This window comes from Myodes glareolus, chromosome 12 (assembly GCF_982192425.1).
Source record: "Myodes glareolus chromosome 12, mMyoGla1.1, whole genome shotgun sequence".
Lineage (NCBI taxonomy): Eukaryota > Metazoa > Chordata > Mammalia > Rodentia > Cricetidae > Myodes > Myodes glareolus.
The window spans coordinates 61594157-61619354 of NC_142037.1; positions in this window are offsets into that span (position 1 = coordinate 61594157).

Here is a 25198-nt window from a genome sequence, read left to right on the forward strand (position 1 = left end):
GGTTCACTTTCTTATTTAGCTTCTCTAGGATCACGGATTTTAGGCTCAAAGACCTTTAATTATGGCTAGAATCCACTTATGAGTGAGTACATACCATATTCCTCTTTTTGGGTCTGGGTTACTTCACTCAGTAAAGCGTTTTCTATTTCCCTCCATTTGCATCCAAAATTCAAGATGTCATTGTTTTTACCACTGAGTAAAACTCTAATGTGTATATGTTCCACAACTTCTTTAACCATTCTTCTATTGAGGGGCCCTTAGGTTGTTTCCATGTTCTGGCTATTACAAATAGTGCTGCTATGTACATAGTTGAACACATGCTTTTGTAGTATGATAGGGCACCTCTTGGGCATTAATCCCAAGAGTGGAATTTCTGGATCCTGAGGTAGGTTGACTTCCAGTTTCCTGAGAAACCGCCACACGGATTTCCACAGTGGCTGCACAAGTTTGCAGTCCCACCAACAATGGATGAGTGTTCCCCTCATTCCACATCCTCTCCAGCATAGGATATCATTGGTGTTTTTGAGTTTACCTATTCTGACAGGTGTAAGATGGTATCTCAAAGTTGTTTTGATTTGCATTTCTCTGATCGCTAAGGAGGTTGAGCATGACCTTAAGTGTCTTTTGGCCATTCGAAGTTCTTCTGTTCAGAATTCTCTGTTCAGTTCAGTACCCCATTTTTTAATTGGGTTAATTAGATTTTAGTGTCTAGTTTCTTGAGTTCTTTGTATATTTTGTCTGATGAGGAGTTGGTGAAGATCTTCTCCCAGTCAGAAAGTAGCCTTTAGGAGAGGGTGCATGAACTGGCCTTGTCCCATAGCCATACTGATGAATATTTTTCATATCACCATAGAACCTTCATCTGGCGATGGATGGAGATAGAGACAGAGACCCACATTGGAGCACTGAACTTAGCTCCCTAGGTCCAAATGAGGAGCAGAAGGAGGGAGAACTTGAGCAAGGAAGTCAGGACCACGAGGGGTGCGTCCACCCACTGAGACGGTGGGACTGATCTAATGGGAGCTCACCAAGGCCAGCTGGACTGGGAGTGATGGTGCATGTGATCAATATGGACTCTCTGAACGTGACTGGCAATGAAGGCTGACTGAGAAGCCAAGGACAATGGCATTGGGATTTAATTCTACTGCATGTACAAACTTTGTGGGAGCCTGGGTTGTTTGGATGCTCACCTTTATATACCTGTATGGAGGGGGGAGGACCTTGGACTTCCCACGGGGCAGGGAACCCTGACTGCTCTTAAGACTAGAGAAGGAGGGGGAGGTGGGGAGGGGGAGAGAAAAGGGAGGCAGGGAAGATGTGGAAATTTTTAATAAATGAATAAATTAATTAAAAAAAGAGCAAGTTATCATAGATAGCATCATGGTAGAGGAACTCAGAGGTCTAGCAGAACTCAAATTAGGCATGCATAACTGAGCTTTGGAAAGCTCAAAGATAATGATGAACAACAAAACAGAGATGGAAATAAATGTGAGAATATGCATCTAAGCAATCAGCATAAGCAAATGAAATAATTGGGTCACACCAGAGCATATAATGCAATAAGCAGGATTTTGCCCACAATTACACCACGATAGAACTTCCTTAGTGAATTTCTTCTTGCTCTGGAAACCTGCTTCCACCCCTCATTTTCACTGATTAGAAGAAAAAAACACTAAAATAACTTATTCTAGGTTCGATACAGATCCTGTTTGCCGGAGATAAATTTTGAGGATCTCCTCCTCTAGTGGCCTTCAAATGGCACAAGGACAACCACGTGGTTTCTGTGTGATGCTCTGAAAGTTCTTACTGTTCTTCCTGATGTCATTTTCTTGACTGGCCCTTGGATCTTGTTCAACTACTATGGTAGCCAGAAAATTCTCTCTATGTGGACTCATGAAAGAGGATAACTTGGGAATTCTCTCTTTGAGGATTCATGTAAATGGTAGTTTCTTCCTTGCAGGTAACCACATGATCTCATGAAGCTCAGCTATCTATTTGTTTTATTTTAGTTTTTGCTTAATTTGTTTCCTTTCTGTTTTGCTTGTTCATTTTCTGAAGATAGCTGTCACTGTGTAACTCGGGCAGGACTGGAGTTCACCCTGTAGATCAGGGTGGCCTCATGCTCACAGAGATCCTCCTGCCTCTGCCAACTGCATGTGAAGGTTAAAGGTCTATTCTACCATGCCCAGCCTCGACTATGTTAATTTGACCAGTGGTTTTGAGGGGTCCAAATGTCTTGACATGTGTTCCATTTGCTCCCCATGATGATGGTTTTCTTTTGACTTACACACTCAAGAACTCTCAGAGACTCCAGGGGACATTCCACACCATCCCCTGAATCTATTCCTTTACACTCAGAGACCATAAGAAACAAGAGATGCTGGGTTCTCTTGAATCACTCTCTCCTCTGTAGTTCCCAGTGTGAGTCTGACTCACATATAGGGGTGTGAACTGCATCAAATACCTTGCAACTTTCTCATTTCATCTATGCCCTTGTGGCTCAGAGAATCCAGCTCTGGAATTACCGTAGGCCATCTTGATTAGGAATAATGCCTCCTGATTGTTTCAGTTCATATGACAGCCAAGAAAAATAGTCTTACAATGGAAGGTTTTCTCTATTTGAAGAGATAATTTAATGATTAAGGGAAAGCCTCCAAAAGCTGTTTTATCTAGGCTCCAATTTCACATCCAGCACATATTACCTTAGACTCTTGAGAATCTGTGATGCTTCTTCCCATATTGTAGTTTATTTATTTATACAGAAGAAAAAAAACTAATAATGCTTGAGAAGGAAACCATGGTTATTTATTAATTATGCATAATTATATCAACACAATAATATTAATGTGACAGTTAAATCTGCTGGAATGAAGAGAAAATGATCACTGTAAGCTTTGTTAACATATGTAAAAATAAAATCTTCTTTTTTCTAATCCAGTGAAATAATCCACAATACTCCATGTCTAATGTATGCAATATCAGAAGACTTAAATTTTAGCTCTTTTTCTTTTAGTAGAGTAGGAATAAGAAAACATATTTATGAATTATATAGGTATATAGACTAAGAATAATGGATTTCTGTCTTTGAATACCATGGGTTAATCAAATCAGTGAAAGATTTTTAGATAATCAGCATATGGTTTTATTTACCTAAAAGACAACAGTTATATACTCTTTCATTATCTTTATTCCTTTTTAAAACAGATTCTTCACTTTGTCACCTTTATTAAGATTCACAAAAATATTAGCTCTAAATTGAGACAAAACTTAAGAGGGCATAAGAGATATTAAGCAAGACACTATGGCAATTTTTTTCACCCTTGATCACATAGGACAACTTGAACCAGGATTATTATTAAATAGCTTGATCCCTAAACACCCGGGAACTGGCAACGAACCTGAGCGTATGCCACAGATTAGGCTTTCATGGAGACCCGAGTGTGACTTCACTTTTCCTGGATTATACTTAATTTCTTTTTGCTAGTGCATTTGCTGAAAGAATATGACTTAAATTAGTCAGTATCAGCAAACCATGAGAAATTGTTCATGACAAATTTTCAGGCACAGTGATAACTGAAAACTATAAAAACAAATTTATTGAAATGCCCATTTGAAAGAAAATGAAAAAAATAAACATTCAAAACTGAACATGAACAATGTGGTTCATAAACCCACGATGTTCAAAATCTTAAAGACAAATAAAGGTCATGATTTATCTTCAAAGTTTTAAAATATAAACAGTGATTGAAAAATCAAATATCAACAAAGCGATTAAAACAAACAGCACATACCAGAGAAATCTCAAGTAAAAAAAATAGACCAGAAACCTATATTCTCTCAAACAAAATTCAGCAAACTCCAGCATCCCGACTGTAAATAATAAAGGCACTGCAGGGTAGCGAGGCAAACTTTGAGCTGTAATTACTGTAAAAACCGGCGTTCTTTCTGGAGAACGGATAATTCGCTGAATCGGAGGTTTACTGGGAAAAAGTAGTGGCATGCTCACCTAAAGATGTTAGCGTGATAAAGTTTTCGCATTGCCAGAGTGAGTAAGGAAATTCCCCGATTTGACACAGCAAGGTCAGCATGGGTGGTGACAGAGGGACCTTCTTTCCACTTGAGAGTTTGTAAATGCCTCTGTTAGCCTTTGGGAAACCTCCGTTCACACTGACAGAAGCCCTAGATGGTGTTGTGTGTGTAGATGTCACGAAGATGATCGCTGTAAGCCCGGGTCAGCCAGGCAGACTCTTACTTGCTAATAAAACTCCCTGTGCCTTGGAAATGATGACATAGCTCTGTGGGCAGTGGGAATATTCGTATCAGTGTGGTTTGGGTGACTAAATGAGTGGGAGAAAATACAGAGGTGCAAAGTGTAGCACCCTCGGTAGTTTCCTGCCTCCAAATGAAAAGAGACATGATTGAAAGAAAGAAGGCCGCTTATCCGGAAGTTTTGCAAACAACTTTTAAAAGTTAGAATTTTAGAAATAGAAATGAAAAGTGTTTTTGGATACTTGCCATTTTGTCCTGAAGCTCCGATTGCTACTGTTGTACTTCATGGAACAGAATGAACCAATGGCAAATACAATTTAATTATTTCTTAGTGTCTCTTACATGGTAGAAATTTGCTACAGAGACCATCACAGTTCACCAGACTAGAATTTATCCACTTTCCCCCTGTAGCTAAGTTCCTATTCCCTCCAGAATCCTACTTTCTCAAAGCAGTAAGAAGTATCATGTAACTGCACACCCAAAGTAGATGGCTTTTGTTAACTACACTTTTTACATCCAGCTTCCCATGCATTTGCTTTGATCATTCCTCTATAAACTTAGCGTTGTTTCCAAACCCGAACGCACAGCAATTTACCTGCAGTCGTATACTTCGAAAAAAGCACCCACTTTAATCATTTCCCCAGAGGCTTGGGCCAGATGAGGCACAAGTATAAAAAGAGATGCAGATGACGTAAGTGAGCAAGAACAGAGATGACAGATAAATGGTAGAATATAGATAGACAGAAAAATAATGAATTGAGATATGAGTGGGTACAATGTGATATATCCTCTGAAAGAAGTTTATTAGCTAAAATAAAAAGCAACTCAAACTTCTTCTCAAAGCATTTCTTAGTATTCTGTTGAAATTGTGCAGAATAATATTTTATAACATAGGGTAATATAAGACAACAAGTTAAAATTTCAGTATAGAAAAATAATAACAACTCTCACAGAGTAAATACTAGTCAGCATCAGTACTGACGTTCAAATGACTTGCTAATAGGAAAGTTCTGGATGAAGGAATAGACAAAATAATGAAAACTTTGTTATACTTTAAATGCATTCAAGTTAAAATAATAATAGAAAAAAATAGAATAAAGATGCCATATATAATAAAGCATTACTAACTTTTCATAAAATCTAGAATAATTCCTCTATACACCATTAGTAAAATCACCCTGCATTTTCTATGGAGAAATGTTCTTGTCTTTTATGCCAAGGTTATCATTTTGTTCAAGCATGTAAAAAAATTAAGGTTTTAAAAATGTTCCTTAAACTGATTTTATTAAAGCAGTCAAAAGCACTAAGAATTATTTCATTGGCCAATCATTCTAACCTTACCCTGTATATGACAGGTTGGGCTAACCAATCAAAATGCAAAATATTAGCAAGGTCATAGTAGTATAACAAAACATACTACTATATTTCACAGATTACAAAAGGCATTAAAATTCTGATACCCCATTCATAAGGAAAAGATTGTAATGAGAATAGAAAATGGCACAACATTAATTCATTGTGTGACAAAGAATATAATGAGAATGGGAAATAGTACAAACATAACTCATTCTTGTTACAGTTTTAAGATTGTAATGTCACGGTTCATATCACATACTTAGTAAGAAGGTGGTAGCCAAAGTGTTGCAATATTCAATGGCTAGCCTGAATTTAGTGAGAACATTATCACTTATCACTCTGCGGAATTATGTAAAATATTTTTTGAAAACTTTTATTCAATGATTGAATATATTTAAAAATTAAGCAATGTTGCTAGAGTTTAATTTGTAAAGAGAGTTTGCATATGATTAAAATAGGAAGTATTGCAAGATTGCTAGCAAGGTGAACCTAAGAAAGACACTTCAGTGTGCATTTGAGTCCACCTAACTGAATATTTTTAAATGGAGTAAAATATGTTGGTAAATAGCTGTTATTATGAAAGCAAGAAATATTTGCATGGGGTTGCGAGTCTTTGCTTTGGAATCAGTTTGCATTGGGACTTTCTGAGAACAAAGATGCTCCCAAGAAGCACCAAAGGCAGTGTTCTAGTAACTGCAAGACACTGGCAATGAGAAGATGCTGCTCTTTTGCAACCAGATTGCATTTTCCAATTGTAACATGAAAGTTTTAATGAGCACTTTTGATCTTAAAGGTATTTCCAAAAAATCTGAAAAGTTGTGTTTATGTAACAATGAAGACACCACATGCAAATTCCAGTCCATGGACTTTAAATTACCCTGAGAGTAGAAGGACATACTATGGATTTTCACATTGTGTTGTGCTTGTATGTACTTAAAAATGCATTGCCTTTTCCCCTAGTTGATTCTACTTTCTAATTACATAAGCAGTGGTTAATATTAAGATTAGATTTAAACTTATTTGCATTCCTTAAATAAATATCCAATAACATTCTGGAATATAGGGTCAAATTTAATTAACCCAGGATTTAAAAATTGACATAAATTATCCCCAAAATAGATAAACCACACATTTTTAATTGAGTAGCTGGCATGGGAATATTCCACTTTTAAACATCTTTAGTTGACAGGGAAAGTTCAATGCAACAAAGCATTTTGTTAAATGAACAGTTACCCTTGCTAAAAACATGTTCCATGAACAAACAGCACTGACTTCATTATTATATCAAAAGTTTTACCCAAGAATCTTCCAAGAATATGCTTTAAAGTGGATTTATTGATTTTATAAAAATACTTTTATATTTTCAAATAATTTTTATTAATTTAAAAGCAATATTGCACAAATATAAAGTTCCGGTAACATTCAAGATCATAGATTATTTGATACAGTTAAATAGTATTTAAAATAATAATCTCTTCTTTGCATATCATATCAAAAATGACATGGATGCATAGAAATATTTTTATTGGACACAACTATTTCCTATCCAGTGAACATGTGGTAAGAGATGACTTTATGATGAAACTGGTACCAGGCAAATAGAGAACACTATTATAACGGATTTTAAAGGACAATTCCAAATGTAGAGATTATGTTGTCTAAAACTAATCATGCTTCTACTGCATGGCCTGAATCTCTTGCCTGACAATTCACTTTCTGACACAGAAGGCTCAACTCTGTACTGCTTCTCCCAGCGTTTATGGTTCTAGAAAAGAGGCAAAGGAAACTTACAGAATTCTGTGCTTACAGGGCTTTGTTGTAGTGATCCCAATGAGCAAATTCCAAAAAAAGTGATTTGTTTCTAGTATTTTATATGTCCCTGGAAAAATAAATCATTTGGTCCCCAAATATCTTAAAAGAAAATAAAGTGTGTTGAAAATAATTGTGATGCACTTAAGCAACTATAAATTCCCAGGTCAGAGAATTTAAAAGGATGGATTGGATGTATAACTACATTGTCTCAGAACCAGATCTTTTGTCTGTGCTTGCAAAGCAGATGTGGGTTGAATTTTCAGTAATCAACTGGACAATTGTCCTCAGTTGTCTTACATACATCTAAAGTTTTTATTGTGGTCTCCTTATTTTCCCAAGAATAGTTTTAAGGTAAACTAATTCAACCCAGAACACAGTGCAATGCTTTCTTGACCACGGGATACGGCGCAGAAGTTTACACATGTAAGCAGCTCTATGTATCTAACATGATTTCGCCGCTTTAACGTTTAAAGCACCAATTAAGATGTTCAAATCTCAGATTTAATAGCTGCCTCTGACTTCTGACGGTTGATTTATTTCCTGATAATCACTGGAGCTGCTCAGTGGAAAGCTGGAGGAAGCAGCTCCCGGAGAACTCCACTTTTCTGCCCAAGAGCTGGATGTGGCCCATGACTGTGGTGACTGGAAAGGGCTAATGTGACATTTAAAACATCTGCAGACATTGCTCCCTTTCTCGGAGAATTGCTTTTCATCATTAAACAAACATATTTGGTGGTTGTTTACAAATGTCATCCATAGTATCTGGGAAGTTTGGTTCTCCAGTCCCAATGCGTACCAAAATCTGTGGGTGCTCAAGTTCCTTACATATAACTGTATAGTATTTACATATAACCTGTAGGCATCTTTCTGAACACTTCAATTCGATTCATTTCTGAATTGCTTGTAATAGTTAATACAGCATAATTGTTGTGAAAGTGTGTGTTACACTGTGCTGTTTAAAGAACAGTGACGGGAAAATCTGAACCGTATTCAGTAGACACTAATGAGAACTTTCAATCCATGGTGCTGAACCCACGTGTGTGAAACTCATGAATACAGAAGGAATACATGAATGAAAATTCAAGGCTGAATCTGTGATGTTGAGATTGAAAATATATTACAAGTTTCTAAGATTGTAGATGCAATGTAAAGATGATAGCATTCATAAGCTAGCTTTTCAAAATGAAGTCAATTGCTTTCATCTCCTGGGGCAGGCAAAATAATTGCCCTCCTAGATTTCTTCCATCCTACTCCCAAGTATATGTGAATATGGAACCTTACATGGCAGAAGAGATTGCAGGTAAGCTTAAGTTACAGGTCTTTGAAATGGAAGGACTAATTGACTTATGCAGGTGCACTCAATGAAAGCATTCGAAAGGTATTTACGAATGAGTCAGAGTGAGAAGTAGAAGGGCTAGATTGAGATTTGAAGATACAAACCGCTGATCACAGAGATGGAGGAAGAGCTAGAAGTACAGGAATGCAAGAGGAAGAGACTGCGGAGGGAGAGTGGAGAGAGGAATCTTTGACGTAGGGTAGAACCTCCAGAAAGATCACAGCCCTGCGAACACCAATTGCAACCAAATGACACTTGGTAGGAGCTTCTGATCTCCATAGCACAGAAGAATGTGTGCATGTACATGTGCGTGTGTGTTACTTTAAATCACTGTGCACGATTATCACAACAAAAATACTCATGAGCACTACTACAAACACTTATTAAAGAAGGCCAGTTGTCTGAAGAACCACCAAGTACTCTCCGATTAGATTAGAGACTAGGAATCACGTCTGGAGCTGTAAACTCTGGTTAGAAACCCATAATAAGAGAGATCACAGGCCCTAGGAGAGAACCAAATGCTGAAATTGGCAGTGTGAAGTGGTCTTCTTAATACTTATGTTTATAATCATAGATAAGTCATACTTTCAGCTTTACTTAGAGAAGCGCCTCTGTCCAGCGAATGTGGACACTGGTCTGCACAAGGCACTGAGAAGAAGCAGTGGTAAGTTACTAAATCAGACGTTTATAGCATCCTCTTTCATTCTCAGAGAGCATTGGAAAAGGGAAAGAATATAAGATCTGAATGACAGAAAAGCTACTAAACATCTTCAGAGTGAGACATAGCCACTGCAAAGGAGAACCAACAACAGCTTCAGATGCCTGCACTACATCTACACAAGAATGGAGCTGTCAACAGTCGGGCATGCATGGAAGGAGGGGATTCAGGAGTCCTACCCCTCCATCACTGATGAGCTATTTGATAATGATCGATTAAAATAAAGAGAAATCATTGCCTTCAGTGTGTACCCACTGGTGACATTGCCTTCAGTGTGTACTCACTGGTGACCAGACTCCAGTGGATAGCTCCAATCCAACAGAGGATTGCATTTCACAGCTGAAAAATTCTTACATAAAGTTCAAAATATAATTTCCAGGTCGGTACCTGTTTCATTGTCTTTCTCCGGAAACGAAATTGCTGTTTTTGCAGTTCCTTCCTCCATCATAGTTAACAAATGATAACATAATAACAGGACAAACCAACAAAGAAATGAGGAGTCTCCTTTTAATTCCCCCATAGTTGCCTCCTAGGACAGAAAAGCCTTGCCATCCCCGTCTTCATTTACGGCAATAATCCCTGCGGAACACATCTCATCACCTGATTGCACCCTTGGTAAATTCCCTTATTTTGCAGTCTTTATAGAGGAAAGATACCCATCATCATAAATCTTAAATATCTTTGCAAGTACAAGTGAAAATACAGGCTCGTATATGTTAACAGCTGTACAAACGCCTCTTGGGATAAATGTATTATAGATGGTGAACAGTGGTAATAGCTCTCACAGTCGCATTTTCCCCATTTCATGGGTTTTATACCTGTGCCATCTGGGCCGTACACCTGGGTCTGCGACAGGATACAGACAAGGGCTGGTGCTCTAAATGGCCTTCCCTGGCCTCAGAATTTTTGTGGTGTTCTTCAAATTTTTGTACTCTACACTAAACTTGCGTGCCCTCCAAATGTACATTACAATGCATAAAAACCTAATTCATTATATATTTCTATTCAATGACATCATACAATTGTAATTTCATTTATATAAATTATATTATTTATATAGATTAAATTATATTACATAGGTTTACATATAACATCATAATTCAAAAATCTAAGGTATTCGTTAATGTGATAAGGAAGTATTTTTCCCTGTTTGTGACTTTATAAACAGAGCATAGGGCTTAGTTTGATGAGATACCTATGAATAATATAAAGCATTTCTTTCCTTTTCTCTATGAACAAATTGACTTTGGCCAACTCATTTGATCTGTGTTCTTTCCCTCATTTTTCCAAAAACTGTGAACAGCATGGGGTGGTTGTTAGAATTAAATGAGGTAAATGTTCTGGAGTGTGTATTTTTTTTAAGTAAGGCTTACATGACTGCCATTATTGTTTTATTGGTGGTATTTATGCAAGCTAAAGAGAATGTAATTGAATAGAGAAAAGTTTGTCAATTTGGTTTTCTCCCTTCTAACTTTTCTTCAATTTATCATTCCTCACTTCTCTTTCTCATCCAACCATGATTTCCCTGTCTGGCTTTAGACAGTGCGGTGAATGCATGCACATAGGCAAACGTGATGCATATCAACAAAATCCATGACAGAATAGCTCTTTCTCATCTCTTCTTGCTTACATTTTTGGACAGAGAACAGTTGTGAGCTCCAAAGTAATCTGGTCTGAGAAAGGTCGGCACATGCCCACAGGAAAGCTTGGTCTCTGTAGATACTTCAGGCACACTCTCCCGAGAGTGATAGAACTTTTGTTTCAGATAGACAGGCTGGCAAAGCTCTTCTCTTGGCTAAACCTACAAGACTTTTCCATTGACCTCAGAACACATAAACTAAGCCTACAATTAGGGTCACCACTTTATTTTCGCTCCAATCAATCTTCCCACTTCTCTCCTCTACAGTAACTGTACCAACAGCTATTGTGCGAGGAGATCGTTCTTCAAAATGCTAATTGAACAACATGGAACATACCTCATGAGTTATATCTAATCTGTCCATAAGACTAGGGCTGTTACGACACAGGACCTAGGTTTTCTCCATGGGAATTGATTTTTATAGAAAAGAGTGACATTTAATCGCTAGAGATAACAGCAAATAATAAAAAGGGGAAGTTGCTATTCTTTTAAAAGTTATGCTTGTAGGACATAAGTATTATATTGCAGAATCTGAAATGTGGAACTATCATCACTTAGTTGAAGTTTGGGTCATTTGCTTTACCTCAGCCTTAGAAAACAGCATTCACAAAATTCCATTGCATAGCATTTCAATCATGCATCTTTGGGATGCAATGCTTCTATGCAAGTCAGGTCCCACACGATGGTTGAGTGTGTAATTTTTAGACACCCTTCAGCCATTTGCTGGGGTTGGGGGAAGACGAACAATATTTATTCCCATTATCTTCAGTTAGGCTCCTGTTTGCATGGGTTATTTATATGGAAGGCAACAAGACTGAAAAACAAACCAAAGAAAACAATGTTAGCATAAATGCTTCCGAGGAGACATGTATTGCTAATGGCTTTTTCAGAAGCCATAGGGAGTGAGGGAGTAACACTTCCTCTCCATTGAGCTGACTTCTGTTTTAAAAGCCTTGTGAACTATGTGAAGAGCTTTAGAGAATCTCCTGTCTGAATTGGGACTTTGTTACTTTAGAAGTGGCTGTTGCTACTGGAATACCATGAAAGGAAACAAGGAATTACAAAAGGGGGAAAGAAACTTTCAAGATACAACTTCTGGCTATGCACCTGCTGTTTCTCTGGTGGCCAGGCCCCCATTCAGGGTGGCAAGCCATTCTTCCGTGGTGATAAATATAAAAGATGACTTTGAGGAAATCTATGCATGTAGATGAGGCTCGCACTAGGACAAAGCCATAATTTTGCATACAGCTTGGGAAGAAGGCAGTAGTTCAAACTTTCCTGGACACCTCTTCTTAAATGGATACGCATCACCCAAATCAGCCCCACAAATCTCTTCTAAGTGGGGTCAGGGAGGCAGCAAATTATTTCCATTCAATCCGGTATTATTAGGATAACACTTTTTAACTTAGTTGAGGTTAACTGATGGGGTGTTAAATCTGAAAGTTTTGTGTGTGGTGTATAACCTATATGTATGTAAATCACATGAAATGCATTCACACATATTTAACAGAATACTGCTAAATAAGCCAGATTGGGGGAAATAAAGAGAAATCCAGAGAACTGAGTTCTACAGATTTGGAGAATGAATGCATCTGCTATGAACCAGTGGGATAATTCTGAATTAGTCACCAAATTTCCCTTTTCTGAATAATTAATCTACAAAATATATTCTCTACTCAAAATCTCTCTTTCACCTCTAGTGTTTTATAATTTTAATAGTGGGCTACTATTTTAAATAAGTATGGAAGTAATTTTTGATTTCAGAAAGTTTGGGGGGAAACAAATAAAAGACTCCTCGGCAAAAAAAAGCTGCAAGTCTTTGCCCAACTCTGTCTTCTGCCTTTCCCCTGGCGCTGGAGATCAGCGCTGACAGCTCCCACCACCCAGCTCGGACACTGCTTTCTGCGCAATAGATTTGTTAGTATTTGAGGAATAGAGCTGTTATTGCTACCATTTTGTTTGTTTGTTTGTTTGTTTGTGCTTGGACTCCTCAAGCAAGACTTTGAGATATAGATTATTTTATTTAGTGGAGGATTTTTTTCTATTTATTTCTATGATAAATTATTAACTTAGGTTAATTTTGTGCTCGCTGGCCCCTTCCCACACACCAATTTTTCTTAACGACGGAGGGAATAGAAGAAAACAATTTTAAAACTGAGAAGATGCTGGGAAAGCCAGGCAATTTTGTAGCTAACTGTCTTCTTCAGTTTATACAAAATCACTGTGTGCGGGTCCTGAGTTCATCTGAAACGGAACAACTGAGCAAAAAGCGGTTTGATATTCATCACACAGGAGCTGGGAGTGAGAGGTCTCTGCATCAGAAAGTTCCAGGTTTTGTCTCATTAACTCCTGAAGACATACTTCAAAGCAGGCAAGTGAAGGTCTGATCGCTAACTAGTAAGTTTTACTAACTATCTGTTTAACTCCAGATCATTAACCCTCAACATCCGGTATTAAAATACAAAGGCAAATCTGTTACTGGTTTTTTTTTTTTAAGATGGTCTATATGAAGTTCAGTTGAACATGACTTGTTATGGGGTGTTTGGAATTTCCTCCCAGCACTGTGCCATGACAATAATGGAACCTCTTAAATGTAAGACAACTGAGAAGGCTAGGAGAGCAGTTATGCCTTCTGGGTTGTGAAAGCTCATGTTTCTAATATGGAAAGGCTTTGATAGTTATGTGGAACATTGAAGGCATTTATGTTAAGATTTTAATTGAACTTTCCAGGTCATGCCTACTGAAGTTTGGATCTTCCCACAGCCATTCATCTTTTGATCTTACGGTTTATATTGTTTCCAGAAATCTTTAGTTCAGTCAATACTGGATTTCTCATTTGGATAAACAAATTCCTCCCCTTTTAATAAAACAAATGAGATCCTCCACAATCAAATAGATAGAAAGATGTTAGAAACTTTCCAGAAAAAACTTTAGTGTAAGGTCTCACACATGCAGATTATTGATTAAGAGAAATGCCTAATAGAGTTGTCTGGCTTAAAATTCTATGTCCCTGGTTTTAAATTAGACATAAATGGGATCCTCATACATGAAATTTTGTTATAAAGTGGATACAGAAAAAAACAGTAATTTTTAAGTGAAATTAACATGAGAAACATATGTTCTTCCTTGAGAGGATCAATAAAAGGAGCGAGGGGTATTTTTTTAGGCTCCCCCTTTATCTACTATGGATTCTAACACCCCTTGCTTTGTGCTCAACTCCACAATGCAGAGTACTCCCACTGAGTGCTCTGCTACTTCTCACTAAAATTCGACCTGACCTCAGAGATGCTGCAGAAAGATGAGGCCCTTACATGGTAGTGCTCACTGCACTACACGGAGAGTAGAACACAAAATCAAAAGAATGGAGGTGGGAAGATCATTTCTTTCCTGAAATAAATTTGGCGTTTTCAATTTTGAGGACAGACAGGCCTAACAAATATCTCCACTTCCTTTAAACTACACTATTCAAAAAGGACAGCAAAATAGCGGTGTGAAGCATGGAGGAATGAGAGCCCGCTAAGTAGTCTCAGCCTTGAGAACCCGTGTCCGGAGCAGAGTGGAAGATTATACCTGTGGGAGAAGAGACAGCTGTGGCTGCTCTCCCTCGTTTCCCATGGCTGGCTACCAAGAAGAAATGTGAGCTCCCGGCTGCCAGGCCTGCTGCAGTTTCCAAAGGATGCCCTTGATGTGCTATTTATATTAAATCTTCCACTTTTTAGATGTCGAACACTCATTTAGAAAATAGTTTTCACAGTGTGACCAAGCAAAGCGCAACTGGAGTTAACCCACTTGGAACCTTGGTAAATAGTCTTCGCGTTTGAGGTGGGTATATGTGTGAGGTCGTACACATTCTGTGGACCCTCCAAACCAAAAATCAAAAAGAAGACATGGTATGAGAAGAGCAGAGTCGGTGCTCAAGATGTGACCTTTGCTGCAGGGCTTCCTTACCCACTGCTACTTGGCCTCTGGCTTCCTCTCTTACACATAAAAGACTTATATTAAATGGATTCCAAGCTATGTTCCATCCAAAAAGTTCTCTAATGTGCACACAATGGCTTTAGAATATATGAAAATAAATGATGCTGCCCTACATAGGTGTCATTAATGAGAACTCTTGTTGGTCTAGGTGACTGTGCTTTCTTCTTTGTGTTACTATTGTATTTGTCAACGTTCTGTGTCATTGGGCCATACTCTTAGCCACCGTGTTGTATTTCAAGCATCTGTGGAAAGAATAGTGCTATTAGACTATTTATCTGTTGGATACAAAATTCTCACACAAAAGTCACTTTAGAAAAAAATATATCCTTCACTTCACTTTAGGTGACTACAGTATTTTAAAACACATTTCATATATTTGTAGTTGGACATCTCTCTCCTGCCTGACAATTCCCAAATAACCACTCAGAGGCTTATATTAATTACAAATCCTCGGTCAATAGCTCAGACTTATTACTAACTAGCTCTTACATTTTAGTTAACTCATATTCCTTTTGTATGTACTGCCACATATTAACACAACATGTTCATCTCCTGCTCCCTCTGCACCTGGCTGGTGAATCCACTGACTTTACCCTTCTTGCTCTGAGTTTTCTATGTCTGGCTGTCCTGCCTATACTTCCTGCCTTGCTACCAACCTGTCAACTTTTTATTAGCCAATGAGAGTAATACATATTTACAGTGTACAGAAGGATTATTCCATAGCTTATATCCTTGTTTTACTTTCCAGTGTTCCTGTCTTGCTTCAAACTACCCAGAAACACCATTAAAATCTGTTTTTTAGACAGCACCTGTCTGTTGGTTTTCTCTTCAGCATATCTTGTTCATCAAGACACCACACAAGTTGATCCTTATGCTAATGGGGCACTATAAAAATTAGAAGTAGATGCAATGAAGTTATTAAATATTAATTTTGAGTATTGGTAATGGGTTTCTTCCCGTATCACTGTTTTGTCTAACTAATAACACTAGAACAAAGCGTATAGCTGGGTCACCCACATGCTAACAGTGTGAGTTTTAACCCGAAAGTCTGATTTCTGGTTCAAGATGGTGGAACTATTGTGACCTAACATTCAGTTATAAGGGAAGGTTTGGTCATGGAGTGCGGGAGAATTGTCTATATTCTGTCAATCATGTTTTAAATAAACGCTGATTGGTCAGGCAGGAGGTGTAGGTGGGAAAACCAGACAGGAAGTGGAAATGATGCCAGGAGAGCAGGAGGAATTCTAGGGAGGAGGAAGCTGATTCCCCCACTCCTGCCCAGATCACTGAAGCAGCAGGATGTGAGCTGCCCCACTGAAAAAGGTACTGAGCCACATGGCAAACATAGATCAGAATAATGGGTTAATCAAGATGTGAGAGTTAGCTAGTAAGTAGCCTGACCTAACGGGCCAATCAGCATTATAACTTACAGAGATTTCAGTGTGATTTTTCTCTGGGACTAAATAGCTGGGGGACGGGGCAGAACAGAAAACCCAAATAACAAACACACACACACACACACACACACACACACACACACACCATATTACAATGGAGAGGTCAGAGAAGATAAGAACTAAACTTTTTCACTTTTCATTTGAGCAGATTGTAGCTAGGCAAGCTGAAAGCAGCACTATAAGGCCCAGGCCAGTTGTAATTCAAATCTTATTCTGACGTGCTTTCCAATAGCTTTCTTTTCCAAGTCAAAAAAGAAAAAAAGAAAAGAAAAGAAATTAGTTCAATTGCATTACTTTTATATGTTACATATAACTAAATTTTATTTTAAAAGTCACAGTCACTACTTAAACAAAAATTTGCAGGCAAATATTTTTAGATAATATATTACATATTTACTATGATCTTATGTGTATCTTCCCAAAATTCAAGAATTGATATTCTAACCTGAAGTATCTCTGCATAGAAATCTGTGTGCAGAGAAAGTCTTACTTCCTTTGCTAGTAACAATGCTAAATGCATCCTGAAGATTAGTCTTAACCGAACCTGCTGGGTATCCTGTATGAAAGGGAAGTTTAGGCACACAAGATACAACAGGAGCCACCTACCCTGAAGAAGAATGTTTGAAGGACACAGAGAAACCTACCAGCTACAAGATGAGGAGAAAGGCTCGAGGAAAATGAGACCTACCAACAGCTTGACTTAACATCTGTACCTGAGATGGGATAAATCTCTGTTATTTAATGTGTGCTTGTGAAGACTTCTGTACTATTTTTCGCACCAAGTCTCAGAACCAATATTGCAAAATGAACAATGCAGACATATTTAAATTGTCTTTTGTGTTCATAAGAAGACAGACATTTCTTAGAACTCAGAAAGCTTATTTTTCAAAGAAAAATATAAAAGCCAGAAGTACTATACTTGACTAGGGGATTCAATACCAAATGAAACATGAAACTGACACATTGTGTTGGATACAAAGATGCCATTCTCAGTGGAACTCGTGAGGGTTCTTTGGGTAATGTGAATAAGTTTCCTGCACTCAGAATCCACATGATGCCACAAACACACACTTACATATAAGTACAACATTCATACAGTCTTTAAATAATAGCTCTATCATAAAAGCCATAGCTGGATGTAGAAAAGAGTCTACAGGGAACTGCATTGGAAAAGCTTGACTCCTCTGAACGTGGGCGAAAATCATGTGGCTTGGTCTTTTTATGGAATCCTTGGCAGTGGGACCAGGATTTATCCTTGGTGCATGAAATGGTTTTTTGGAGCCCATCCCCTGTGGTGGGATACAATGCCCAATTTTGATAAGGGAATGGGGAGGGGCTTGGTCCTGCCTCAATTTCATATGCCAAACTTTGTTGATTCCTCATGGAAGGCCTTACTTTTTCTGAGGAGTGGATGGAGTTTGGGAGAGGAAGGGAAGGAGAGGGAACTGTGGTTGTCATGTAAAATGAATTTTAAAAGTTTAAAATAAGAAACGTTTGACCCATTGAGAAAAATATATAGCACTATATAAAATCAAATGTTTATTCCAGCATTACACCATAGCTCGTGGGGTGGCAGACAATTTAATCAGCAAATCTTAGAGGCCATGTGGCTTGAGTTCTCTATTATAGCACATGTGACTTCCTTATCAATGCTTTGTAAAATGAACACAGAGTTTCATGTGAGAAGTATCTATGTATTTTGCATTCATTATGAGGAATAGACACAAAAGGTTCAAACTTGCTACCCCATTCACAAACCTCACTTGAGAATATTTTCCCTACATTGTGAGTTGAGTCTGAAATGTACCCCACGGGCTCCGACCTTGAAGGTTTGTTCTGAGCACCTGATGCTGTTTTGGAAGGTTGTGGAATCTCTGGGAGGTACGATGTCAGTGACAGAAGTAGTTCAGAGGCTAGTCTTTAAAGGTTATTGCATCCCTAATTCTTACCAGTCCCGCTGAGTCCTGGTCTGGCATAACACGAACAGCCTCTTGTACACCCTCCCACCGACATGAACTGACAGCTTCCCCATTCTTTCTCTGCAGCAGTGAACTTGAAGCCTCTCAGACTGTGAACCAAAATAGATCATTTTCCCTAAGCTAAATATAATGGTCACAGCAACATAAAAGTACCCAATACACTACATTAAGGATTAAATATTAAAGATTAAACAAAAATAATTATCTACTTCCCTTCAGAATTTGAAAAAGAGCCAAACCTGGTGGTATAGGACTATCATTCCAAATCCCAAATACTTAAGAGCCAGAGATAGGAGGATCACCATCTGTTTATTTGTTTTTGAAGTGCTGTGGAATAATCATCAAAACTTTGACTGTTCAGGCCTTCAGTTTGGGGCTTGTTTTTTACAACAATGTCCAAATTAAATAGGGATGCAAAAATGACTATATAGTATCCTTGTATAGATGGTAAACATAATGAACCTTAAATACTGAAAACAGACTATTAAAAATTATACTGTTGCAGCAGAAAAGAATACCCTGATGAAAGCAGGTTGAGAAAAAGTTTACTTTGGCTCATAGTTCAAGTCATATTCTACCATTACAGAAACATCAAGGTAGCAAGAACATGTTGCAGCTGGTTATATTCCATCCGTATGTAAGAAGCAGGGAGTTATTAATGCTTCTCAGTGCTCAGATATCTTTCCCCATTTCATAGAGCCCAAAATTCTTCTCATAGTCAGGATAGGTCTTTCCATTGCATTTATTAAAGTTAAGATAATCCCCCACAGGTGTTGGCGGAGACTGCTTGTTTGTTCCTGACCACCTAGACCCAAAATAGTTACACAGAAACTATATTATTTGCAATACTGTTTGACCAATAGCTTAAGTGTCAGTCTAGCTAGCTCTTAAATCTTAAATTAACCCATTTCTAGGAATCTGTGTATCACATGTGGTTGTGGCCTAGGCATCTGTCTCCTGCAGCAACTACATGGCGTCCCTTGACTCCACCTACTCTGTCTACATACGTCTGCTTGGAATTCATGCCTTGCCATATTTTTCTAAGCCACCGGCCAAAACAGCTTTATTCATTAACCAATAAAAGCAACAAATATGCAGAAGGAATCCTCAAGAGGCTCATTTTCTAAAAGATTCTAAATTGGATCTCACTAAACACAAGGAAGTCCTACTCTGAAATATCATGGCCCCAGAAGGTAGGTCATTGGGAGAGAGATAATTTGGATGAGCTACAACAACAGAAGTTTCCAAATGGAACTGGTGTCTTTAGAAGCAGAGACGGAAATATCAGTGCTTTCCAACTCATTCACAAAAAGGGGCAGAAAGATGTAGCTATCTGCAAAGCAGAAAGAAAGCCTTTACTCAGCCATGCTTTCAACTGATCTCAGGTGTTGATCCTCCAGAATTGTGAGAAGCAATGACTGCCGCCTCAGCCATTCCATCAGCGGTATTTGTTACAGTACCCAAGATGAGCAGGACAATGAAGCTGTATGACTTTTAGTCCCTTCCAATTTGATCCTGACCACTAGGTCTTTCTTTCAGAATTTGTTTCCTAATATCTTACAGCAAATATGAAAGAAGCCTGGCTATTTTGAGACTCACATGCTAAAGAGAGCATAACCAGGGAACCCATCAACACAGAACAATGCCTGGTATGTGCTCCAGCCATTTGAGCCTCCAGATGTTTGAGACTTTCCTGCCCAAGTTCCAAACTTGTGGGTAATTCAGCCCTCAGAAGATTCTGTGGGATGGTTTCTACATGATTGTCTTGTACTGAGTTGGTTATTTTCCCACATCTCTCTTGTACTTCTCAAGAGCAACTGCAAAATGAGCTGGAATGAAGGACCAGCAGAGAAGGAAGGAGTGGCTAAAAGAGCACAAGTTCTATTCTAGTACCTTCCAGAAATAAGGTATCTTTGATAATTAACTCACTGTGTCATGTTGGCCCCATGGTACAAAATCAAAGATCATCTGTTCCCCAAAGCCCCTCAGCTGCAATGCCAGGGAGACATGTAAAGACAAGCAGCCTTCTTAAGTCCCAAGGGACTGACTGACTGAATCCTAGCCATCTGGATCCCGTGCTGCCCACCTATAGTTCATAAGCCCACTTCATGTAAAATATACCAGTGTTCTAAATACACCAGTGTTCTAAATATAACAGTGTTCTGTCTTTTTGATCCCAAACAAGTTGCAAAAGTGCATCTCAACATAAGTGGGCCAACATGTTATCATGCACAGTGCTAGACATGCTCCAATTCTGAGCCTTGGAGCTGTCCCCCGCCCCAGGCCACAGGGTGGGAACATGGCTCATCTCCATTGAGCTCTGCTTACATTTTACACCCAAGAGCAAATTAAACTTGTTTTGCAGCCAATAATAACCAAAACTATGTCTATAGTCCTCTTCATTCTAATTTTGCTCTTTCTAATAGACTAGATTGGAATGCATGTTGACCTTTGTGTGAAGTGGGTAAAGATATTTGAAAACAGCCTAGAGTGTTTTCTGAAAAAGAGATGTGTGATTTTGGTTCCTGAATATTTCAACTGTACCGTCTACACGTTGTTTTTAACAAAAGTAGAGAAATAATTGTTTATACTGATTTTTCTCTTAAAACACTGATGACAGGCATGGTTTCTTAGAGTAAGGCGTGCCCAAATGGCAATTCTAGGCAATTTTCAGAGGGAAGATCCTACAGGGTAGCCACAAACGCTGAGAGCGTGGAAACTCTTACTTTCATTCAATTAAGCTGCTTTAAGGACCGGTTAAAACATGAAAACAGAGTAAGAAAAAATAACTTTCCTGGGAGACTGGAGCTCTCCGCAGCAGAATCATTCACTTTTTATGACGGCTATAATTATTAGTGGCGATGGTGATGACAATCTATCATTTATATAGCACTTTACATTCGCACACCGCTTTCCCTCTGTCCTTTATTAGCTAATCTTCAGAATGCTCTTCAGTCATAAGTCAATATTCCGGCCTCCATTTAACAGATAGGAAATTGAGGCACTACTTGCTGAGTTTCTGGCCCAAGTTGAGAACTCATTACTGAAAGTACCATGCTCGGATCCCAGCCTCTGTTCTCTCTCTGATTTTGTGTAACACATTTTGAAGACTTCCCCAAAGTGAGTATTCTTTCAATTAATAGTGTAAAATAGATGTGTAAATTAAAATTCACAGTTGGGTCATAAGGAATTCTTAACATTCTGTGTTTGATACCAGACCCTTGAAAATAATGGTAAAGAAGACGAAGGAGGTTGCTCAAGGGTAAAGCATTTGCCTTACTCATGAGGACCTGGATTTGGATTCTCAGCAGACATGTGAGAAGCTGGGCATGGAGACAATGTGCCTGTGAGGCCGGCACTGAAGAGGTGGACGTGGGAAGACCCCTGGAATTCACAGTACAACCACTCACCTAATCAGCACGCTCCAGATTCGTGAGAGACCCTTTCTCAAAGGAGATGATCAGTGTCCTTAGGTTGACATCTGAAGGTTTTCTAGGCGTAAGCACACAACACATGTATGCATGCACATGCACACCACATGCATGCTCAAATAAACACACATGGATACATAGGGGGACAAATGAAGACTGTCATTGAATTGTGTGCCTGAAATGTATTGTTTAATCTAGAATGATCATGGCATTTTCTTTTTTTACATCTTCAACTAGAAAATACATGATATTTGATAACTATTTTAAATAGGAAATAAGGAATTTATAAATTTTTAGTTAGTGATATTTTTAGTTTCTTGTGTTAGAAATGCCCATGATGGGGATAAAGGGATGGCTCAGTGGTTAACAGCACTGGTTTCTCTTCCAGAGGACCTGTGTTCAATTCCCAGAACCCACGTGGTAGCTCACAACCATCTTTAACTCCAGTTTCAGGGAATTTGACCTTCTCAGGTGCCAGGCATGCACACAGTACACAGACGTGCGTGCTGTCAAAACACTCATATACATGAAATTAAATAAAATAAGTAATAAAAGAAACAAAAAAGTAATGGTGCCTAAATTCCACTAACCTGGTGTTGTGGCTGAGATCCTAGCCGCTCATTTCACTATAGGCCATGTACTCTTGCACTATCTTTCACTGTCTTGCACTGTCTTGGGATATATTTTATTATAATGTGCACTTTACTTTCTGTCTTCAATTCTGATTTGACGTCAACTAACGTAAAACATCATCTCAAGTGGAACACCTTGGTTTTCTTCCATGCAAAATTCATTTTGTTCCCAAGCAGTGGTAAAAATAGGATGTCCAAAACTCACTAAAACTTGGCATTTCTGCTTGTAGCACAAATAAGACAAGCATATACCCTCCCCCCCCCTTGGCTTAGGGATTCCCATCACCCAGCACTTCTCCAATTATTCCCTGTGGCTGACACACTATCCACCCCCAACACATACACACACACACACACACACACACACACACACACACATGCATGCACACACGGCACAGCCCATGGAAACTGGAGACTTCTTTCATTATTCTAGGCTCCTCATCCTCAAAGCAAGAATTCAAATGCCAGTCACTTTAGACTTCATGGAGAAACATCATAAAAATGATGACCAGTCCGAAAGCAAATCACTTGGTGAGCCTTCTTTGAAGAGTCGCCAATAATGCTAATCGTCAGATGGCGGGACCCTGCTTTGTGAAGATGTGTTTGTGAAGAACAGCCATCTCTGTGACTTTGACAAAAGAACTGCTGACTCGCATCACTGTTTGTCTTTTGATGTGAAAGAGCAAATCGATTTATAGAGCTGTTGCTTGCAGATGTGGGATATGATTAGTATGCAGAAAGACCTTTCCACGGTGTCATTTGTTTATTTAGCTGCCTCTGCACTCGGCTCTGATTGTGTATCCCTAATTAATGTATACAAAGCTAAAAGAAATAAAGCCGCGGGTCTACCATCACAGGCTACTGTAGAGCATGGCATGTGCCGCCCTTGGGTAAGGAGACACGGTGATTTTCCTTAGCTGCACCACCAAAGAAGGCGTATGGATTTATAAACCATCACAAAGAAAAGGCAAGGACTTTTTCTCATCTACTGTCTTCCTATCTGTTTCTAACTTCAGATAGGTGGGAATGAACTCTCTTAAATGTGAAAAGAACATACTTGCTTTTCTGTCTGGATATTTCAATTTTTATTAAAAACAATTGTTGAGTTTTTATAAAAAAAAAAATCTGTGATATCTTCCAGAGGTCAAAGTAGTTTGTAAAACACCCCATGAGACCCAATTCAGCCCCCTTTTCAAGGCTTTGATATTCAGATGCCTGGAAATTTTAGCTGGGAAAAGAGTTTAAGGTGAAAAGCAAAACATTAGAGACATTTCTGTCAATAATGCGAGATCAATGGAAGCCACACGCATTGACATTCCTTCAGCCGTTGGCTGTGTCTTACACACATGTGGCTCTGTCTCTTCAGGTTCTGCAAGAGGTATTGGTGGCAAAATGGCAAGGCTGCCGGAATCTTCAGACTCCCAAATAACGGAATGCAGAGTGACATCTAGTGACATCCTACATTAGAGGCACTTCCTTTACATCTCCGGAACACAGCGGCAGCATCTTCCACACTCACCAGCTAACGAGACCATCATTTATCTATGAGCTGCCTTCAATGTTTACCTCAGTGTAGTACCAGTTCTCTCACATCCAGTCCTAAAAATAAGAAGATTTCAAAGGGTGTCCGCAGATTTAAATTGTTCTTTGAACTTATCTGTAACTGTTCCATACATGATCCATGGCAAGCAAGTTGTTTGTTGGTTCCGACACTGCTCTGGTCTCTGTGTTAGCATGAGCATCATGCCAGAACTGCTGCCTTAAATCACGCCAGATCTCCCCAAGAGCAGCAGCCCAGGGAGCTGTTGTCTTATTGCTGAAGCCCAGAGCATGCCATCCCACCTAAATCACCAGCGTTCACGGCCTCATTTGCAATGAAATTTCTTTGATCTATTTTTTCCCTAATGTATTGAGGAATTTTTCCTTTTCCAGGGGGCAGAGAGAGGGGATTGTTGGAAATAATGTGATCATTTCAGAAAGCAAGGAAAAATAAAACTTAAATGCAAGGCATAAAATTAATATAGTATGAAAAGTAAGATGCCGAATATATCTGCCTTTCACTGGCTGTGGGCATACTGCAATGGGTTTTCCATCCCGGTATATTCTTTCTTCCACTGACTTTTACTCAACCAGAGTAAAACAAAACAACAGGTCATTTTAAAAAGTAAGACTCTTAAATAGAACAGGTTTATAGTTCCTAAGATCTTTAAATGTTACAAATCAATAAAATCAATATATTTCCAGGTGTCCAGAGCAAGAGTCTGAGGCCAAAATACATGTCTCCTGTCTCCTGAAAGTTTCAATTAAAACAGAAACAGGATCAACCTCATGCTCCATGAGTAGGAAAAGAATTAAGCAATACTCCCTCACAAATGCCATCAAAATCCTCAGCCAAATGTATCTCCAGTGGCTTTTAAGAAACAACTTTCTCTTGGTTTTCAGGTATGAGTTCTGTGAACTGGCACAGAGGATGTGGATCCTGAAGGCTACCATGGAAAATGTCAGTCCAGCTCTTGAGATCCTGTCCTGAATTTCACAACTAATGAGATCAATTCTGGCCAGAACTCACAGGCAGAAGGAATATTTAGATT